This window comes from Schistocerca gregaria, chromosome 1 (assembly GCF_023897955.1).
Source record: "Schistocerca gregaria isolate iqSchGreg1 chromosome 1, iqSchGreg1.2, whole genome shotgun sequence".
In the NCBI taxonomy this organism is placed as follows: domain Eukaryota; kingdom Metazoa; phylum Arthropoda; class Insecta; order Orthoptera; family Acrididae; genus Schistocerca; species Schistocerca gregaria.
The window spans coordinates 463,314,365-463,331,660 of record NC_064920.1 but is presented as its reverse complement, the minus strand read 5'-3'; the positions used below and the strand labels follow the sequence as shown (position 1 = coordinate 463,331,660).

Here is a 17,296-nt window from a genome sequence, read left to right as displayed (position 1 = left end):
TATGCCAATTTGATGTTATTGTGCAACTGCTATAGGTAATGCTCCAAACTTGCTAGATTTATATCATTAAAATGATTTGGTTGGGTATAGTGACTCCTTGCTATGCAGATGCAGCAGGGTGGGTGTGGGTGTTTGTGTGAGGTGTGTTGCAGGAGCAAGCAGGATTATGTTTTGTGCATGTCGGAACGTGAGATGGCAGCCGAAGTACGTGCGATAGGATGGCACCTGCTTTGTAGTAAGCTTACTCAGTCATTAATGTGTGCATCCACATATCTTCTGGTTACAGCCAAGTCATGTGATTGGGTGGAGTTAGAAGTAGTCTTCCCTTGTTATAGCGTATGGCATATGTGGCATTTTCTGATTGCAGGTAGGCCAAATAACTTACGTAGCCTGGTGATTGTATATTGCACACTTTTGAGGCTCTGCGTGTGAGTCACAACAGGCACAGTATGTAATTATGTTTTGTAAAGGCAGTGGATAATACATGGTTGGTTGTGACACTCGCTAAGAGTGCCAAATGATTTGTGAAGCTAATTTTGAATTATGGGGAGTTTCTTTATTGATTGGTGAAATTGAGCACTGTTGATTTGTCTGCGATGGGGTGCGTGCATGTTTTCTCTTCAACAGGTATTTGGCGCAAGGAACTCTGCCCATACTGAGAGACTTGAAGAGGTATCCAGTTTGTAATTTTGCAACAGTAATAATACACTTATTTTTGTGAGTCTAGTTGCTTGCTTTGATGTAAGGTAATAAATAGTCTAGACAGTTACCCTTGGTTGACGTGGGGGCATTTAAATGTGGGATAAGCTGTTTGGTTCCTCTCGAGCAGGTACTGTGTGAAGAGTTGTGTACTGTGGCCTGTTAGGAATGGGTAACCAACTTTGGACAACTTGAAAGAGGAGTATTGTAGAGGGATTTAGCGCCAATCGTGAGGTAAGAGTTACATTGGCAACTTTGTGAATATGTGGCTTTGTGTGTTTAATCAACGTCGCAGATGTGTGTTGTCACCGTGAGCATTAGTTCATGGGGTGACAGGCTATTAATTCTCTGGTTGCAGGAATGTGCTGTAGTGTGTTAATAGATGTAAAGGATGCAAGTAGTAGCCCTCCTGAAAGCAATGTTAGTGAGCATGTAAATGGGTCATCAGAAAGCTAAAGGTGTGTACAAGGAGCAACTGTGAACCTGACATTTTTGCGGAGTACGACGTTGGATGTATTTGGCGGTATGAGGGAAAAATGGGAACAAAGTTCCATTGCGGCATTTGACTTGAGGCAGGTTCGAGATTTTTTAGAGCGCCACTAGTACAGTGCATATAACTGGACAGAGGTAACAATATAAGTTAATATATTTATTGTGATTTTTAGTTTTGGAATCGCCAGTGAGGACTGGTTGTGGTTTTTCTGTTCTTAGGGGTGTTTGGACCTGTCACAGATTGCTGTGGCAGGTGAGAGCGTTTCATGATTTTCTAATTGCAGATGCTGTAAGAGAATTAGCCCTTGATTGCCAGAATTAACTGCATCCGTGGGTGGATTGTCTCCCAGCGAACATGTAAGCCTGTATAAATTTGTTATGCCAATTTGATGTTATTGTGCAACTGCTATAGGTAATGCTCCAAACTTGCTAGATTTATATCATTAAAATGATTTGGTTGGGTATAGTGACTCCTTGCTATGCAGATGCAGCAGGGTGGGTGTGGGTGTTTGTGTGAGGTGTGTTGCAGGAGCAAGCAGGATTATGTTTTCTGCATGTCGGAACGTGAGACAGCAGCCGAAGTACTTGCGATAGGATGGCACCTGCTTTGTAGTAAGCTTACTCAGTCATTAATGTGTGCATCCACATATCTTCTGGTTACAGCCAAGTCATGTGATTGGGTGGAGTTAGAAGTAGTCTGCCCTTGTTACAGCGTGTGGCATATGTGGCATTTTCTGATTGCAGGTTAGCCAAATAACTTAAGTAGCCTGGAGATTGTATATTGCACACTTTTGAGCTTCTGCGTGTGAGTCACAACAGGCACAGTATGTAATTATGTTTTGTAAAGGCAGTGGATAATACATGGTTGGTTGTGACACTCGCTAAGAGTGCCAAATGATTTGTGAAGCTAATTTTGAATTATGGGGAGTTTCTTTATTGATTGGTGAAATTGAGCACTGTTGATTTGTCTGCGATGGGGTGCGTGCATGTTTTCTCTTCAACAGGTATTTGGCGCAAGGAACTCTGCCCATACTGAGAGACTTGAAGAGGTATCCAGTTTGTAATTTTGCAACACTAATAAAACACTTACTTTTGTGAGTCTAGTTGCTTGCTTTGATGTAAGGTAATAAATAGTCTAGACAGTTACCCTTGGTTGACGTGGGGGCATTTAAATGTGGGATAAGCTGTTTGGTTCCTCTCGAGCAGGTACTGTGTGAAGAGTTGTGTACTGTGGCCTGTTAGGAATGGGTAACCAACTTTGGACAACTTGAAAGATGAGTATTGTAGAGGGATTTAGAGCCAATCGTGAGGTAAGAGTTACATTGGCAACTTTGTGAGTATGTGGCTTTGTGTGTTTAATCAACGTCGCAGATGTGTGTTGTCACCGTGAGCATTAGTTCATGGGGTGACAGGCTATTAATTCTCTGGTTGCAGGAATGTGCTGTAGTGTGTTAATAGATGTAAAGGATGCAAGTAGTAGCCCTCCTGAAAGCAATGTTAGTGAGCATGTAAGTGGGTCATCAGGAAGCTAAAGGTGTGTACAAGGAGCAACTGTGAACCTGACATTTCTGCGGAGTACGACGTTGGATGTATTTGGCGGTATGAGGGAAAAATGGGAACAAAGTTCCATTGCGGCATTTGACTTGAGGCAGGTTCGAGATTTTTTAGAGCGCCACTAGTACAGTGCATATAACTGGACAGAGGTAACAATATAAGTTAATATATTTATTGTGATTTTTAGTTTTGGAATCGCCAGTGAGGACTGGTTGTGGTTTTTCTGTTCTTAGGGGTGTTTGGACCTGTCACAGATTGCTGTGGCAGGTGAGAGCGTTTCATGATTTTCTAATTGCAGGTGCTGTAAGAGAATTAGCCCTTGATGCCAGAATTAACTGCATCCGTGGGTGGATTGTCTCCCAGCGAACATGTAAGCCTGTATAAATTTGTTATGCCAATTTGATGTTATTGTGCAACTGCTATAGGTAATGCTCCAAACTTGCTAGATTTATATCATTAAAATGATTTGGTTGGGTATAGTGACTCCTTGCTATGCAGATGCAGCAGGGTGGGTGTGGGTGTTTGTGTGAGGTGTGTTGCAGGAGCAAGCAGGATTATGTTTTCTGCATGTCGGAACGTGAGACAGCAGCCAAAGTACGTGCGATAGGATGGCACCTGCTTTGTAGTAAGCTTACTCAGTCATTAATGTGTGCATCCACATATCTTCTGGTTACAGCCAAGTCATGTGATTGGGTGGAGTTAGAAGTAGTCTGCCCTTGTTACAGCGTGTGGCATATGTGGCATTTTCTGATTGCAGGTTAGCCAAATAACTTACGTAGCCTGGTGATTGTATATTGCACACTTTTGAGGCTCTGCGTGTGAGTCACAACAGGCACAGTATGTAATTATGTTTTGTAAAGGCAGTGGATAATACATGGTTGGTTGTGACACTCGCTAAGAGTGCCAAATGATTTGTGAAGCTAATTTTGAATTATGGGGAGTTTCTTTATTGATTGGTGAAATTGAGCACTGTTGATTTGTCTGCGATGGGGTGCGTGCATGTTTTCTCTTCAACAGGTATTTGGCGCAAGGAACTCTGCCCATACTGAGAGACTTGAAGAGGTATCCAGTTTGTAATTTTGCAACAGTAATAATACACTTATTTTTGTGAGTCTAGTTGCTTGCTTTGATGTAAGGTAATAAATAGTCTAGACAGTTACCCTTGGTTGACGTGGGGGCATTTAAATGTGGGATAAGCTGTTTGGTTCCTCTCGAGCAGGTACTGTGTGAAGAGTTGTGTACTGTGGCCTGTTAGGAATGGGTAACCAACTTTGGACAACTTGAAAGAGGAGTATTGTAGAGGGATTTAGAGCCAATCGTGAGGTAAGAGTTACATTGGCAACTTTGTGAGTATGTGGCTTTGTGTGTTTAATCAACGTCGCAGATGTGTGTTGTCACCGTGAGCATTAGTTCATGGGGTGACAGGCTATTAATTCTCTGGTTGCAGGAATGTGCTGTAGTGTGTTAATAGATGTAAAGGATGCAAGTAGTAGCCCTCCTGAAAGCAATGTTAGTGAGCATGTAAATGGGTCATCAGGAAGCTAAAGGTGTGTACAAGGAGCAACTGTGAACCTGACATTTTTGCGGAGTACGACGTTGGATGTATATGGCGGTATGAGGGAAAAATGGGAACAAAGTTCCATTGCGGCATTTGACTTGAGGCAGGTTCGAGATTTTTTAGAGCGCCACTAGTACAGTGCATATAACTGGACAGAGGTAACAATATAAGTTAATATATTTATTGTGATTTTTAGTTTTGGAATCACCAGTGAGGACTGGTTGTGGTTTTTCTGTTCTTAGGGGTGTTTGGACCTGTCACAGATTGCTGTGGCAGGTGAGAGCGTTTCATGATTTTCTAATTGCAGATGCTGTAAGAGAATTAGCCCTTGATTGCCAGAATTAACTGCATCCGTGGGTGGATTGTCTCCCAGCGAACATGTAAGCCTGTATAAATTTGTTATGCCAATTTGATGTTATTGTGCAACTGCTATAGGTAATGCTCCAAACTTGCTAGATTTATATCATTAAAATGATTTGGTTGGGTATAGTGACTCCTTGCTATGCAGATGCAGCAGGGTGGGTGTGGGTGTTTGTGTGAGGTGTGTTGCAGGAGCAAGCAGGATTATGTTTTGTGCATGTCGGAACGTGAGACAGCAGCCAAAGTACGTGCGATAGGATGGCACCTGCTTTGTAGTAAGCTTACTCAGTCATTAATGTGTGCATCCACATATCTTCTGGTTACAGCCAAGTCATGTGATTGGGTGGAGTTAGAAGTAGTCTGCCCTTGTTACAGCGTGTGGCATATGTGGCATTTTCTGATTGCAGGTTAGCCAAATAACTTACGTAGCCTGGTGATTGTATATTGCACACTTTTGAGGCTCTGCGTGTGAGTCACAACAGGCACAGTATGTAATTATGTTTTGTAAAGGCAGTGGATAATACATGGTTGGTTGTGACACTCGCTAAGAGTGCCAAATGATTTGTGAAGCTAATTTTGAATTATGGGGAGTTTCTTTATTGATTGGTGAAATTGAGCACTGTTGATTTGTCTGCGATGGGGTGCGTGCATGTTTTCTCTTCAACAGGTATTTGGCGCAAGGAACTCTGCCCATACTGAGAGACTTGAAGAGGTATCCAGTTTGTAATTTTGCAACAGTAATAATACACTTATTTTTGTGAGTCTAGTTGCTTGCTTTGATGTAAGGTAATAAATAGTCTAGACAGTTACCCTTGGTTGACGTGGGGGCATTTAAATGTGGGATAAGCTGTTTGGTTCCTCTCGAGCAGGTACTGTGTGAAGAGTTGTGTACTGTGGCCTGTTAGGAATGGGTAACCAACTTTGGACAACTTGAAAGAGGAGTATTGTAGAGGGATTTAGAGCCAATCGTGAGGTAAGAGTTACATTGGCAACTTTGTGAGTATGTGGCTTTGTGTGTTTAATCAACGTCGCAGATGTGTGTTGTCACCGTGAGCATTAGTTCATGGGGTGACAGGCTATTAATTCTCTGGTTGCAGGAATATGCTGTAGTGTGTTAATAGATGTAAAGGATGCAAGTAGTAGCCCTCCTGAAAGCAATGTTAGTGAGCATGTAAATGGGTCATCAGGAAGCTAAAGGTGTGTACAAGGAGCAACTGTGAACCTGACATTTTTGCGGAGTACGACGTTGGATGTATTTGGCGGTATGAGGGAAAAATGGGAACAAAATTCCATTGCGGCATTTGACTTGAGGCAGGTTCGAGATTTTTTAGAGCGCCACTAGTACAGTGCATATAACCGGACAGAGGTAACAATATATGTTAATATATTTATTGTGATTTTTAGTTTTGGAATTGCCAGTGAGGACTGGTTGTGGTTTTTCTGTTCTTAGGGGTGTTTGGACCTGTCACAGATTGCTGTGGCAGGTGAGAGCGTTTCATGATTTTCTAATTGCAGATGCTGTAAGAGAATTAGCCCTTGATTGCCAGAATTAACTGCATCCCCAGAATTAACTGCATCCGTGGGTGGATTGTCTCCCAGCGGACATGTAAGCCTGTATAAATTTGTTATGCCAATTTGATGTTATTGTGCAACTGCTATAGGTAATGCTCCAAACTTGCTAGATTTATATCATTAAAATGATTTGGTTGGGTATAGTGACTCCTTGCTATGCAGATGCAGCAGGGTGGGTGTGGGTGTTTGTGTGAGGTGTGTTGCAGGAGCAAGCAGGATTATGTTTTCTGCATGTCGGAACGTGAGACGGCAGCCGAAGTACGTGCGATAGGATGGCACCTGCTTTGTAGTAAGCTTACTCAGTCATTAATGTGTGCATCCACATATCTTCTGGTTACAGCCAAGTCATGTGATTGGGTGGAGTTAGAAGTAGTCTGCCCTTGTTACAGCGTGTGGCATATTCTGATTGCAGGTTAGCCAAATAACTTACGTAGCCTGGTGATTGTATATTGCACACTTTTGAGGCTCTGCGTGTGAGTCACAACAGGCACAGTATGTAATTATGTTTTGTAAAGGCAGTGGATAATACATGGTTGGTTGTGACACTCGCTAAGAGTGCCAAATGATTTGTGAAGCTAATTTTGAATTATGGGGAGTTTCTTTATTGATTGGTGAAATTGAGCACTGTTGATTTGTCTGCGATGGGGTGCGTGCATGTTTTCTCTTCAACAGGTATTTGGCGCAAGGAACTCTGCCCATACTGAGAGACTTGAAGAGGTATCCAGTTTGTAATTTTGCAACAGTAATAATACACTTATTTTTGTGAGTCTAGTTGCTTGCTTTGATGTAAGGTAATAAATAGTCTAGACAGTTACCCTTGGTTGACGTGGGGGCATTTAAATGTGGGATAAGCTGTTTGGTTCCTCTCGAGCAGGTACTGTGTGAAGAGTTGTGTACTGTGGCCTGTTAGGAATGGGTAACCAACTTTGGACAACTTGAAAGAGGAGTATTGTAGAGGGATTTAGAGCCAATCGTGAGGTAAGAGTTACATTGACAACTTTGTGAGTATGTGGCTTTGTGTGTTTAATCAACGTCGCAGATGTGTGTTGTCACCGTGAGCATTAGTTCATGGGGTGACAGGCTATTAATTCTCTGGTTGCAGGAATATGCTGTAGTGTGTTAATAGATGTAAAGGATGCAAGTAGTAGCCCTCCTGAAAGCAATGTTAGTGAACATGTAAATGGGTCATCAGGAAGCTAAAGGTGTGTACAATGAGCAACTGTGAACCTGACATTTTTGCGGAGTACGACGTTGGATGTATTTGGCGGTATGAGGGAAGAATGTGAACAAAGTTCCATTGCGGCATTTGACTTGAGGCAGGTTCGAGATTTTTTAGAGCGCCACTAGTACAGTGCATATAACTGGACAGAGGTAACAATATAAGTTAATATATTTATTGTGATTTTTAGTTTTGGAATCGCCAGTGAGGACTGGTTGTGGTTTTTCTGTTCTTAGGGGTGTTTGGACCTGTCACAGATTGCTGTGGCAGGTGAGAGCGTTTCATGATTTTCTAATTGCAGATGCTGTAAGAGAATTAGCCCTTGATTGCCAGAATTAACTGCATCCCCAGAATTAACTGCATCCGTGGGTGGATTGTCTCCCAGCGGACATGTAAGCCTGTATAAATTTGTTATGCCAATTTGATGTTATTGTGCAACTGCTATAGGTAATGCTCCAAACTTGCTAGATTTATATCATTAAAATGATTTGGTTGGGTATAGTGACTCCTTGCTATGCAGATGCAGCAGGGTGGGTGTGGGTGTTTGTGTGAGGTGTGTTGCAGGAGCAAGCAGGATTATGTTTTCTGCATGTCGGAACGTGAGACGGCAGCCGAAGTACGTGCGATAGGATGGCACCTGCTTTGTAGTAAGCTTACTCAGTCATTAATGTGTGCATCCACATATCTTCTGGTTACAGCCAAGTCATGTGATTGGGTGGAGTTAGAAGTAGTCTGCCCTTGTTACAGCGTGTGGCATATGTGGCATTTTCTGATTGCAGGTTAGCCAAATAACTTAAGTAGCCTGGTGATTGTATATTGCACACTTTTGAGGCTCTGCGTGGGAGTCACAACAGGCACAGTATGTAATTATGTTTTGTAAAGGCAGTGGATAATACATAGTGGGTTGTGACACTCTCTAAGAGTGCCAAATGATTTGTGAAGCTAATTTTGAATTATGGGGAGTTTCTTTATTGATTGGTGAAATTGAGCACTGTTGATTTGTCTGCGATGGGGTGCGTGCATGTTTTCTCTTCAACAGGTATTTGGCGCAAGGAACTCTGCCCATACTGAGAGACTTGAAGAGGTATCCAGTTTGTAATTTTGCAACACTAATAAAACACTTACTTTTGTGAGTCTAGTTGCTTGCTTTGATGTAAGGTAATAAATAGTCTAGACAGTTACCCTTGGTTGACGTGGGGGCATTTAAATGTGGGATAAGCTGTTTGGTTCCTCTCGAGCAGGTACTGTGTGAAGAGTTGTGTACTGTGGCCTGTTAGGAATGGGTAACCAACTTTGGACAACTTGAAAGAGGAGTATTGTAGAGGGATTTAGAGCCAATCGTGAGGTAAGAGTTACATTGACAACTTTGTGAGTATGTGGCTTTGTGTGTTTAATCAACGTCGCAGATGTGTGTTGTCACCGTGAGCATTAGTTCATGGGGTGACAGGCTATTAATTCTCTGGTTGCAGGAATATGCTGTAGTGTGTTAATAGATGTAAAGGATGCAAGTAGTAGCCCTCCTGAAAGCAATGTTAGTGAACATGTAAATGGGTCATCAGGAAGCTAAAGGTGTGTACAATGAGCAACTGTGAACCTGACATTTTTGCGGAGTACGACGTTGGATGTATTTGGCGGTATGAGGGAAGAATGTGAACAAAGTTCCATTGCGGCATTTGACTTGAGGCAGGTTCGAGATTTTTTAGAGCGCCACTAGTACAGTGCATATAACTGGACAGAGGTAACAATATAAGTTAATATATTTATTGTGATTTTTAGTTTTGGAATCGCCAGTGAGGACTGGTTGTGGTTTTTCTGTTCTTAGGGGTGTTTGGACCTGTCACAGATTGCTGTGGCAGGTGAGAGCGTTTCATGATTTTCTAATTGCAGGTGCTGTAAGAGAATTAGCCCTTGATGCCAGAATTAACTGCATCCGTGGGTGGATTGTCTCCCAGCGAACATGTAAGCCTGTATAAATTTGTTATGCCAATTTGATGTTATTGTGCAACTGCTATAGGTAATGCTCCAAACTTGCTAGATTTATATCATTAAAATGATTTGGTTGGGTATAGTGACTCCTTGCTATGCAGATGCAGCAGGGTGGGTGTGGGTGTTTGTGTGAGGTGTGTTGCAGGAGCAAGCAGGATTATGTTTTGTGCATGTCGGAACGTGAGACGGCAGCCGAAGTACGTGCGATAGGATGGCACCTGCTTTGTAGTAAGCTTACTCAGTCATTAATGTGTGCATCCACATATCTTCTGGTTACAGCCAAGTCATGTGATTGGGTGGAGTTAGAAGTAGTCTGCCCTTGTTACAGCGTGTGGCATATTCTGATTGCAGGTTAGCCAAATAACTTACGTAGCCTGGTGATTGTATATTGCACACTTTTGAGGCTCTGCGTGTGAGTCACAACAGGCACAGTATGTAATTATGTTTTGTAAAGGCAGTGGATAATACATGGTTGGTTGTGACACTCGCTAAGAGTGCCAAATGATTTGTGAAGCTAATTTTGAATTATGGGGAGTTTCTTTATTGATTGGTGAAATTGAGCACTGTTGATTTGTCTGCGATGGGGTGCGTGCATGTTTTCTCTTCAACAGGTATTTGGCGCAAGGAACTCTGCCCATACTGAGAGACTTGAAGAGGTATCCAGTTTGTAATTTTGCAACAGTAATAATACACTTATTTTTGTGAGTCTAGTTGCTTGCTTTGATGTAAGGTAATAAATAGTCTAGACAGTTACCCTTGGTTGACGTGGGGGCATTTAAATGTGGGATAAGCTGTTTGGTTCCTCTCGAGCAGGTACTGTGTGAAGAGTTGTGTACTGTGGCCTGTTAGGAATGGGTAACCAACTTTGGACAACTTGAAAGAGGAGTATTGTAGAGGGATTTAGAGCCAATCGTGAGGTAAGAGTTACATTGGCAACTTTGTGAGTATGTGGCTTTGTGTGTTTAATCAACGTCGCAGATGTGTGTTGTCACCGTGAGCATTAGTTCATGGGGTGACAGGCTATTAATTCTCTGGTTGCAGGAATACGCTGTAGTGTGTTAATAGATGTAAAGGTGCAAGTAGTAGCCCTCCTGAAAGCAATGTTAGTGAGCATGTAAATGGGTCATCAGGAAGCTAAAGGTGTGTACAAGGAGCAACTGTGAACCTGACATTTTTGCGGAGTACGACGTTGGATGTATTTGGCGGTATGAGGGAAAAATGGGAACAAAGTTCCATTGCGGCATTTGACTTGAGGCAGGTTCGAGATTTTTTAGAGCGCCACTAGTACAGTGCATATAACTGGACAGAGGTAACAATATAAGTTAATATATTTATTGTGATTTTTAGTTTTGGAATCACCAGTGAGGACTGGTTGTGGTTTTTCTGTTCTTAGGGGTGTTTGGACCTGTCACAGATTGCTGTGGCAGGTGAGAGCGTTTCATGATTTTCTAATTGCAGATGATGTAAGAGAATTAGCCCTTGATTGCCAGAATTAACTGCATCCGTGGGTGGATTGTCTCCCAGCGAACATGTAAGCCTGTATAAATTTGTTATGCCAATTTGATGTTATTGTGCAACTGCTATAGGTAATGCTCCAAACTTGCTAGATTTATATCATTAAAATGATTTGGTTGGGTATAGTGACTCCTTGCTATGCAGATGCAGCAGGGTGGGTGTGGGTGTTTGTGTGAGGTGTGTTGCAGGAGCAAGCAGGATTATGTTTTGTGCATGTCGGAACGTGAGATGGCAGCCGAAGTACGTGCGATAGGATGGCACCTGCTTTGTAGTAAGCTTACTCAGTCATTAATGTGTGCATCCACATATCTTCTGGTTACAGCCAAGTCATGTGATTGGGTGGAGTTAGAAGTAGTCTTCCCTTGTTATAGCGTATGGCATATGTGGCATTTTCTGATTGCAGGTAGGCCAAATAACTTACGTAGCCTGGTGATTGTATATTGCACACTTTTGAGGCTCTGCGTGTGAGTCACAACAGGCACAGTATGTAATTATGTTTTGTAAAGGCAGTGGATAATACATGGTTGGTTGTGACACTCGCTAAGAGTGCCAAATGATTTGTGAAGCTAATTTTGAATTATGGGGAGTTTCTTTATTGATTGGTGAAATTGAGCACTGTTGATTTGTCTGCGATGGGGTGCGTGCATGTTTTCTCTTCAACAGGTATTTGGCGCAAGGAACTCTGCCCATACTGAGAGACTTGAAGAGGTATCCAGTTTGTAATTTTGCAACAGTAATAATACACTTATTTTTGTGAGTCTAGTTGCTTGCTTTGATGTAAGGTAATAAATAGTCTAGACAGTTACCCTTGGTTGACGTGGGGGCATTTAAATGTGGGATAAGCTGTTTGGTTCCTCTCGAGCAGGTACTGTGTGAAGAGTTGTGTACTGTGGCCTGTTAGGAATGGGTAACCAACTTTGGACAACTTGAAAGAGGAGTATTGTAGAGGGATTTAGCGCCAATCGTGAGGTAAGAGTTACATTGGCAACTTTGTGAATATGTGGCTTTGTGTGTTTAATCAACGTCGCAGATGTGTGTTGTCACCGTGAGCATTAGTTCATGGGGTGACAGGCTATTAATTCTCTGGTTGCAGGAATGTGCTGTAGTGTGTTAATAGATGTAAAGGATGCAAGTAGTAGCCCTCCTGAAAGCAATGTTAGTGAGCATGTAAATGGGTCATCAGAAAGCTAAAGGTGTGTACAAGGAGCAACTGTGAACCTGACATTTTTGCGGAGTACGACGTTGGATGTATTTGGCGGTATGAGGGAAAAATGGGAACAAAGTTCCATTGCGGCATTTGACTTGAGGCAGGTTCGAGATTTTTTAGAGCGCCACTAGTACAGTGCATATAACTGGACAGAGGTAACAATATAAGTTAATATATTTATTGTGATTTTTAGTTTTGGAATCGCCAGTGAGGACTGGTTGTGGTTTTTCTGTTCTTAGGGGTGTTTGGACCTGTCACAGATTGCTGTGGCAGGTGAGAGCGTTTCATGATTTTCTAATTGCAGATGCTGTAAGAGAATTAGCCCTTGATTGCCAGAATTAACTGCATCCGTGGGTGGATTGTCTCCCAGCGAACATGTAAGCCTGTATAAATTTGTTATGCCAATTTGATGTTATTGTGCAACTGCTATAGGTAATGCTCCAAACTTGCTAGATTTATATCATTAAAATGATTTGGTTGGGTATAGTGACTCCTTGCTATGCAGATGCAGCAGGGTGGGTGTGGGTGTTTGTGTGAGGTGTGTTGCAGGAGCAAGCAGGATTATGTTTTCTGCATGTCGGAACGTGAGACAGCAGCCGAAGTACTTGCGATAGGATGGCACCTGCTTTGTAGTAAGCTTACTCAGTCATTAATGTGTGCATCCACATATCTTCTGGTTACAGCCAAGTCATGTGATTGGGTGGAGTTAGAAGTAGTCTGCCCTTGTTACAGCGTGTGGCATATGTGGCATTTTCTGATTGCAGGTTAGCCAAATAACTTAAGTAGCCTGGAGATTGTATATTGCACACTTTTGAGCTTCTGCGTGTGAGTCACAACAGGCACAGTATGTAATTATGTTTTGTAAAGGCAGTGGATAATACATGGTTGGTTGTGACACTCGCTAAGAGTGCCAAATGATTTGTGAAGCTAATTTTGAATTATGGGGAGTTTCTTTATTGATTGGTGAAATTGAGCACTGTTGATTTGTCTGCGATGGGGTGCGTGCATGTTTTCTCTTCAACAGGTATTTGGCGCAAGGAACTCTGCCCATACTGAGAGACTTGAAGAGGTATCCAGTTTGTAATTTTGCAACACTAATAAAACACTTACTTTTGTGAGTCTAGTTGCTTGCTTTGATGTAAGGTAATAAATAGTCTAGACAGTTACCCTTGGTTGACGTGGGGGCATTTAAATGTGGGATAAGCTGTTTGGTTCCTCTCGAGCAGGTACTGTGTGAAGAGTTGTGTACTGTGGCCTGTTAGGAATGGGTAACCAACTTTGGACAACTTGAAAGATGAGTATTGTAGAGGGATTTAGAGCCAATCGTGAGGTAAGAGTTACATTGGCAACTTTGTGAGTATGTGGCTTTGTGTGTTTAATCAACGTCGCAGATGTGTGTTGTCACCGTGAGCATTAGTTCATGGGGTGACAGGCTATTAATTCTCTGGTTGCAGGAATGTGCTGTAGTGTGTTAATAGATGTAAAGGATGCAAGTAGTAGCCCTCCTGAAAGCAATGTTAGTGAGCATGTAAGTGGGTCATCAGGAAGCTAAAGGTGTGTACAAGGAGCAACTGTGAACCTGACATTTCTGCGGAGTACGACGTTGGATGTATTTGGCGGTATGAGGGAAAAATGGGAACAAAGTTCCATTGCGGCATTTGACTTGAGGCAGGTTCGAGATTTTTTAGAGCGCCACTAGTACAGTGCATATAACTGGACAGAGGTAACAATATAAGTTAATATATTTATTGTGATTTTTAGTTTTGGAATCACCAGTGAGGACTGGTTGTGGTTTTTCTGTTCTTAGGGGTGTTTGGACCTGTCACAGATTGCTGTGGCAGGTGAGAGCGTTTCATGATTTTATAATTGCAGATGCTGTAAGAGAATTAGCCCTTGATTGCCAGAATTAACTGCATCCGTGGGTGGATTGTCTCCCAGCGAACATGTAAGCCTGTATAAATTTGTTATGCCAATTTGATGTTATTGTGCAACTGCTATAGGTAATGCTCCAAACTTGCTAGATTTATATCATTAAAATGATTTGGTTGGGTATAGTGACTCCTTGCTATGCAGATGCAGCAGGGTGGGTGTGGGTGTTTGTGTGAGGTGTGTTGCAGGAGCAAGCAGGATTATGTTTTGTGCATGTCGGAACGTGAGACGGCAGCCGAAGTACGTGCGATAGGATGGCACCTGCTTTGTAGTAAGCTTACTCAGTCATTAATGTGTGCATCCACATATCTTCTGGTTACAGCCAAGTCATGTGATTGGGTGGAGTTAGAAGTAGTCTTCCCTTGTTATAGCGTATGGCATATGTGGCATTTTCTGATTGCAGGTTAGCCAAATAACTTACGTAGCCTGGTGATTGTATATTGCACACTTTTGAGGCTCTGCGTGTGAGTCACAACAGGCACAGTATGTAATTATGTTTTGTAAAGGCAGTGGATAATACATGGTTGGTTGTGACACTCGCTAAGAGTGCCAAATGATTTGTGAAGCTAATTTTGAATTATGGGGAGTTTCTTTATTGATTGGTGAAATTGAGCACTGTTGATTTGTCTGCGATGGGGTGCGTGCATGTTTTCTCTTCAACAGGTATTTGGCGCAAGGAACTCTGCCCATACTGAGAGACTTGAAGAGGTATCCAGTTTGTAATTTTGCAACAGTAATAATACACTTATTTTTGTGAGTCTAGTTGCTTGCTTTGATGTAAGGTAATAAATAGTCTAGACAGTTACCCTTGGTTGACGTGGGGGCATTTAAATGTGGGATAAGCTGTTTGGTTCCTCTCGAGCAGGTACTGTGTGAAGAGTTGTGTACTGTGGCCTGTTAGGAATGGGTAACCAACTTTGGACAACTTGAAAGAGGAGTATTGTAGAGGGATTTAGCGCCAATCGTGAGGTAAGAGTTACATTGGCAACTTTGTGAATATGTGGCTTTGTGTGTTTAATCAACGTCGCAGATGTGTGTTGTCACCGTGAGCATTAGTTCATGGGGTGACAGGCTATTAATTCTCTGGTTGCAGGAATGTGCTGTAGTGTGTTAATAGATGTAAAGGATGCAAGTAGTAGCCCTCCTGAAAGCAATGTTAGTGAGCATGTAAATGGGTCATCAGGAAGCTAAAGGTGTGTACAAGGAGCAACTGTGAACCTGACATTTTTGCGGAGTACGACGTTGGATGTATTTGGCGGTATGAGGGAAAAATGGGAACAAAGTTCCATTGCGGCATTTGACTTGAGGCAGGTTCGAGATTTTTTAGAGCGCCACTAGTACAGTGCATATAACTGGACAGAGGTAACAATATAAGTTAATATATTTATTGTGATTTTTAGTTTTGGAATTGCCAGTGAGGACTGGTTGTGGTTTTTCTGTTCTTAGGGGTGTTTGGACCTGTCACAGATTGCTGTGGCAGGTGAGAGCGTTTCATGATTTTATAATTGCAGATGCTGTAAGAGAATTAGCCCTTGATTGCCAGAATTAACTGCATCCGTGGGTGGATTGTCTCCCCAGCGAACATGTAAGCCTGTATAAATTTGTTATGCCAATTTGATGTTATTGTGCAACTGCTATAGGTAATGCTCCAAACTTGCTAGATTAGTATCATTAAAATGATTTGGTTGGGTATAGTGACTCCTTGCTATGCAGATGCAGCAGGGTGGGTGTGGGTGTTTGTGTGAGGTGTGTTGCAGGAGCAAGCAGGATTATGTTTTCTGCATGTCGGAACGTGAGACAGCAGCCGAAGTACGTGCGATAGGATGGCACCTGCTTTGTAGTAAGCTTAGTCATTAATGTGTGCATCCACATATCTTCTGGTTACAGCCAAGTCATGTGATTGGGTGGAGTTAGAAGTAGTCTGCCCTTGTTACAGCGTGTGGCATATGTGGCATTTTCTGATTGCAGGTTAGCCAAATAACTTACGTAGCCTGGTGATTGTATATTGCACACTTTTGAGGCTCTGCGTGTGAGTCACAACAGGCACAGTATGTAATTATGTTTTGTAAAGGCAGTGGATAATACATGGTTGGTTGTGACACTCGCTAAGAGTGCCAAATGATTTGTGAAGCTAATTTTGAATTATGGGGAGTTTCTTTATTGATTGGTGAAATTGAGCACTGTTGATTTGTCTGCGATGGGGTGCGTGCATGTTTTCTCTTCAACAGGTATTTGGCGCAAGGAACTCTGCCCATACTGAGAGACTTGAAGAGGTATCCAGTTTGTAATTTTGCAACAGTAATAATACACTTATTTTTGTGAGTCTAGTTGCTTGCTTTGATGTAAGGTAATAAATAGTCTAGACAGTTACCCTTGGTTGACGTGGGGGCATTTAAATGTGGGATAAGCTGTTTGGTTCCTCTCGAGCAGGTACTGTGTGAAGAGTTGTGTACTGTGGCCTGTTAGGAATGGGTAACCAACTTTGGACAACTTGAAAGAGGAGTATTGTAGAGGGATTTAGCGCCAATCGTGAGGTAAGAGTTACATTGGCAACTTTGTGAATATGTGGCTTTGTGTGTTTAATCAACGTCGCAGATGTGTGTTGTCACCGTGAGCATTAGTTCATGGGGTGACAGGCTATTAATTCTCTGGTTGCAGGAATGTGCTGTAGTGTGTTAATAGATGTAAAGGATGCAAGTAGTAGCCCTCCTGAAAGCAATGTTAGTGAGCATGTAAATGGGTCATCAGAAAGCTAAAGGTGTGTACAAGGAGCAACTGTGAACCTGACATTTTTGCGGAGTACGACGTTGGATGTATTTGGCGGTATGAGGGAAAAATGGGAACAAAGTTCCATTGCGGCATTTGACTTGAGGCAGGTTCGAGATTTTTTAGAGCGCCACTAGTACAGTGCATATAACTGGACAGAGGTAACAATATAAGTTAATATATTTATTGTGATTTTTAGTTTTGGAATCGCCAGTGAGGACTGGTTGTGGTTTTTCTGTTCTTAGGGGTGTTTGGACCTGTCACAGATTGCTGTGGCAGGTGAGAGCGTTTCATGATTTTCTAATTGCAGATGCTGTAAAAGAATTAGCCCTTGATTGCCAGAATTAACTGCATCCGTGGGTGGATTGTCTCCCAGCGAACATGTAAGCCTGTATAAATTTGTTATGCCAATTTGATGTTATTGTGCAACTGCTATAGG

At 42.3% G+C, this 17,296-nt stretch overlaps 1 long non-coding RNA gene across 5 annotated transcripts in view; it reads left to right on the top strand.

The window, feature by feature from the left end:
- LOC126352618 (uncharacterized) overlaps positions 1–17,296 on the top strand; it is a 133,343-nt gene that overhangs the window by 38,858 nt on the left and 77,189 nt on the right. The gene's annotated exons all lie outside the window — the stretch shown is intronic.